The following is a 5119-nucleotide window of genomic DNA, read 5'->3' as shown; positions in this document are numbered from 1 at the left end:
AGCTGGGAAACCATCTCGGTCCCTGAGCATCCCTGGGCACAGCCACCCCTCAGCAGCCAAGGGCCTTTGAGAGGCTCACGCCAGGCTTCCATGCTGGCAAAGGTGGCCCCAAGCAGGCGTGTGGGGCTCCCCCGGGATGGTTCGGGGCCAGTCATGGTGCTGGAGTGTAACCCAGCTGCCTTTCAGCTTGGCGGGGCCCATGGACAACTCAATGCTGCCCACCATCGAGACCGTGGTCACGCAGTGGTCCCACCAGATCCGAGACGTCCTGAGCAAGGACTCGGAGCAGTCGCTGCTGGAGGGGCTGCACCCTCTGCCCAGGACCGAGATCGACTTCTGGCACACCAGGACGGTCGCCCTGCAGTGCGTCAATGACCAGGTACCACCTCACCCATGGGCGGCCAGTGGCCGTGTGTCCCTGGAGCTGAGCTCCCGGTGCTGAGCCTGCCACCTCTCCCCTGACAGCTGCTCTCTCCCCGAGCGACGGAGATAGCTGAAGTTCTGGAGAAGGCCAACAGCTGCTACTGGCCAATGCTCCAGAGCTTGCTCAGGGATGTCAGTGCCGGTAAATCCCCAGGCAACGCGGTGGGCAGCTGCCTCTCACTCCTCCAGTGAGGCTTCCCTGCTCCAACACCATTTCTTCCCTGACCCAGGCCTGGAGGAAGCCAAGGACGTCGGCCTCCACCTGCAACAGCTTCGGATCCTGTTGGAAAAGTTGGAGCAGGCAAATTACTTGCAGGTAAGTATGAGGTGGCAGAATAGCCAGGCACCGTGTGGCTTCCTTGTCTGGTAGAGGCAGCGGCTGAGCCCCAAAGGTTGTGTGTGGCACTGGGTCCACCCTGGCTCTGCTCAACCCTCGTTAGCGCAACCACGGCACTGCACTAACCAGGCTCTGCCCCTGCAGCTGCAGCCCTGCCTGGACAGGGTGCTGTGTGCCGTCTACCTCCTCCGTGCTCACTGCCAGTACTACAGCTCGCCTGCCCGGGTCATCATGCTCCTGCAGATCTGCAACCTCCTCATCGAGATGGTAGAGCCCCAGGGCTGGCGGCAGCTCCAGTGGGAAGGGGCAGGGCAGACCAAGCCACCACCATCTCCTCCCGCTGCCCTGCTGAGGGACCTGTAGCAGAAGGAGTGACACGGGTCAGGCGTGGGAGTCCAGCTGGGGTGACTTAGAGAAACCCCAGTGAAGGGACCAGCAAAGCCCCCCCGTAGGGCTGGAGAGGGTTTGGAACAGGCGTGGACTGCAGGCACTCGCCAGAGAGCCTGTGGGCTGGAGAGTGGATGGGGACAGGAGGAGCCTCCATGCTCCCCTCTGATGACGGTTCCTGCCTGCCTCTGTCTGTCCTAGACCTGTACCTTCGTGAGCCGTGAGGGTGTGATGAAGGGGCTGCAAGGAGAAACCCAAGAGATCTTGGGAAGAATCAGGCTGAGCATTTCCACCGTGGAGAAGTTCTTCCAGTCCTACAGCACTTACTGCTCTGACCCGATTCCCACCTTGCTCCAGGTGGGTGAAGGGGATTGTGCGGGTCTGTCTGACCCCGTACAACTCTGCTCTGCTTGCTGATGGCCCTTCTCCACTTCCAGGAGGAGCTACAGCTCTGGAAACTTCCTCCCTTCCTTCTGTTCAGGAGAATGGACTCCTTCTTGCAGAGGCTCGAGACTATCGAGGTGCCGTTACAGCATTTTGGGGCCCAGTGCTAGGCCCATGTGGGCTGCCCCTGCCCTGGCGGTGACACAGTGGTCGCCTTAGAGCAGCACAGTGACAAGCTGTGCGCTGGTGCCATAGTGGGCTGGGGTCACTGTTGCAGGCGAGGAGCAGAGGGGAGGTGGGAGCCCAACAGTGGTGCATTGCTCGGAGCACAGCAGCATCGTCCCCAGTGGGACAGTGGTGCCCCAGTGCCCCTGGGGCCAGACAGGCGCCCCCAGCCAGGCTGCAAAGCCTCCCAAGGAAGGATGCTTCTCGGGGGCGGTGACCTTGCAGAATGCAGCCCTGCACTAGTGCTGCAGCTCCTACGCCTGCAGCGCCTGGGCACAGGGAGCCAGGGTTTTCCACTGAGAGTAGCCGGGTGAGACGATGGTTTGTGCTTGCCAGGAGCTGTACCAGACAGCTATGGAGTTCCAGAAACTGGAGAAGGCAGAGCTGGAAGGAGTGAGAGGAAAAATCTTCAGGAGCCAGCTGTTTCAGATCTGTGAGGAGGTCTCAGAACTCATCAAGGCTTTTGTGGAGTGCAAATATGATCCCTTAGATCCCACAGAAGAGGTGAGTGAATGCTGGTATAGAATGGTATGCATGTGCTAAAGGAAAAAACATCACTTTCCAGAACACGCTGGAAGTGCTGCACATAAAATTGTCCTGCGGCTGCAGGAGACAGCACTTTGGGGCGGGTCATGGGGCTCCGGGTTGTCTGCATGCAGCGAACCCTTCTGGAAGGACTTGGGAGGGAAGCACAGAGGCTGTGCTGACTTCAGTAATTTTCTTTTCCCGATAGCAATGGAACAAAGACTTTGCAGTGTCGACGGCGAGGGAAGCAGGCGGACAACTCAGTGTGAGTGATAAAGCAAGCTTCCCTTTATTCAAAATTAGCCCGGATTATATACCCTAACATTCAAAAGATGCTTTGTGCTTTATGCTTTAATGCTTTGTTACAACTTATACATGATTAGTTACTTAAAACTATTTGCTCTTTATTGATTCATTGTCTTTTGTTAATTCCTTACTGATTCATTGTCCGTTGTTAATTCATTATTACTATATTGCTACATCGAGTTTCATGTATCTTCCTGCAGGTATGTTACAGTTACAGCTCTAAATACATTATTAGTTACTTAAACTATTTGCTCTTTATTAATGCATTGTCTTTTGTTAATTCATTACTGATTCATTGTCCGTTGTTAATTCATTATTACTATATTGCTACATCGAGTTTCATGTATCTTCTTGCAGGTATGTTACAGTTACAGCTGAGCTCAGTGCTCCATCCTGTTTCCTTGGGAAAGATTCACTTGTCCTTCAAATGTTTCTTCTTAGAAATTCCTTCTTGTATGCCTTCTTGTTCTCTCAGTCCATATCTACACTCAGAGTTTAACAAGGTTTCTACTTTACACAATACGTGTCTCACAAAGCCTTTCTATTGAATCATGTCCTTGTTCACTTAACCATTCCTCAATCCATTTTTCAACATTCTCATGTCCTTTTTCACTTAACCATTTCCCAACATTTCCCCCTTTTTCTTTTTGCACAAGCAGAGCATGGTGATTCTTCGTTATACTGCGCATAATACAGCTGTAACCTATCTTAAGTGCAACTAGAAGCAACAGTATTAACCCTATCCAACGCAACACTTCTTTAATCACAGAGAGGAGCCAAGGTGATAAAGAGCCAAATATCGATCGTAACCAATTGTCCATTCCCCATCCATGTTCCTGTTTCAGTTGGTGAAGGCCCTGTTGTAACCTTTTTATTTTAGCATGTATGGATGTGGAGTGATCAGACAGGTTCAGGCAGCACATTCCTTCAAACTCCTCGCATCCATGGCCCTGCGCCAGGAGCAAGAAATCTATGGCAGCTCTATCTCGTAACACGGCATGATTGACACTTTGTACATCGCTCGTGAGCATATCTAAAATTTCTGAAGTCGTATTCAATTCGTCCTTTACCCAACAGCCTATTTGTTCAATCAGTCTCATTGCTTTTCTAGCTGCTGCCCCAGGCAATATGACTGCAGTTGCAACCTGTCTGAATTCACTCCAAAACCGCATAGGCCATAAAGAGCTACAATCGAGTTCATGTACGCTCCGTTTTTTCCTGCTTATGTTCTGGCTCCATTGCACGATCAAAGATATATTAGGGTGAAACAGTGATAGTCTGCCAAGATAACAAGGCCCTCCTTGTGGTTGTGCCGGTACGCCATTCCACGCTCTATCTCCACAAATCAAGAAGATGCCTTTCGGTAGCCTTTTTGGAGTGACAATTTTGCTGGCATTGCATTTATCGAAGGTTTGGTCAAAAACACTAAACCAATCTAAATTAGAGTCTAAAGTAGCCCAAACACTTCTGTGTTTTAACCATGGTCGGGGCGCCGTGTCACCTACAGGAGTAAAGTCGACCCAGCCTCCTGAGCTGTACCTTGATAGACTGGCATTAGCACTCCCAAGGAGGTCTAACTCTTCAGGGGGTGATTGCAAGGTGATGTTAAGTGACAGTATTAATTGACACTGCCGATAGGCATCATGAAGTGGTGGAGTTCCATTAATTGCTCCATCCAAAACCTTTACTGCGGACAGATTTCGGCACAATGTTTCGTTACTCACAAAACCACAAAATTCCTCAGGCTTCCACACTGGCAGACCTATTAAACAGGTTCGAAAAGGATTAGTCACTCCTCCTAGGCTAAGACAAAGCGAAGACTGATTCAATTGATTTGCAAATGTTACCCAAATATTGTCCCTTGGTTGATTAAAATGTGTTATGCCCGAAACTATAGCTACTGATGTGACAAACAGTACAATGTGATCAATTTTTACAAGCATGATTCCTGCCCCCCTTTTGCAATTGCTCTGCACAATTCTTCTTTTAAGTTCCCTTTGATGGGACCAAACAGTGAATGTCTCGTAGATGTTACCTCCTTGGAACAACAATAGGTTAAAATTCTTGAATTTAACTGACCCTGAATTCTCTTTACACAGGCGTCAGCGTGAAAACGATAGAAGGCCAATATTTTTTGTTCTGGTGATTCAAACAAGGTTAAAGAGACAGGCAAAGGTAATTTAGTTTGCCTTCGCAGCTCTCTTCGCCAACTATAATAGCCAAATTTAAATTCACAGGTTGGACACCACAGTAATCTCAAAAATACTTGCCTTATCCAAAATATTTTTTCACACATCCCACATTGTAAAGCTACCCATGCTGTACATCGTGGTTTTTTGCAACCAAGACAATCTCGTTTAGCTGGTCCCTCGACTTCAAAGGACGCTAACTCCTCTATCCCATCTATAATAGTTTCAGAGGACGTAGAATTGTCAATAATGTCGTCAATCTCTTTTCGATAGCCTCTTAACCTCTCAATAATAGGTCTTACAATTAACAGTAGTTTGTCATTGACCCTCTGCTTGTCTTCCT

At 49.7% G+C, this 5119-nt stretch overlaps 2 long non-coding RNA genes across 2 annotated transcripts; both read left to right on the top strand.

Annotated features, from left to right (window-relative positions):
- Positions 1-372: 372 nt before the first annotated feature.
- On the top strand, positions 373-929 carry LOC128850747 (uncharacterized). Its single transcript, XR_008448061.1, has 3 exons — positions 373-565; positions 654-739; positions 905-929. It is a non-coding gene; the product is annotated as an uncharacterized LOC128850747 (long non-coding RNA).
- A 76-nt stretch (positions 930-1005) lies between these two features.
- Positions 1006-1652, top strand: LOC128850748 (uncharacterized). Its single transcript, XR_008448062.1, has 3 exons — positions 1006-1027; positions 1349-1504; positions 1585-1652. It is a non-coding gene; the product is annotated as an uncharacterized LOC128850748 (long non-coding RNA).
- Positions 1653-5119: the final 3467 nt, after the last annotated feature.

Source organism: Cuculus canorus, unplaced genomic scaffold, assembly GCF_017976375.1.
Source record: "Cuculus canorus isolate bCucCan1 unplaced genomic scaffold, bCucCan1.pri scaffold_67_arrow_ctg1a, whole genome shotgun sequence".
Lineage (NCBI taxonomy): Eukaryota > Metazoa > Chordata > Aves > Cuculiformes > Cuculidae > Cuculus > Cuculus canorus.
Note: the sequence above shows the minus strand (reverse complement) of the source record. Positions and strands in the feature narration are given on the sequence as shown.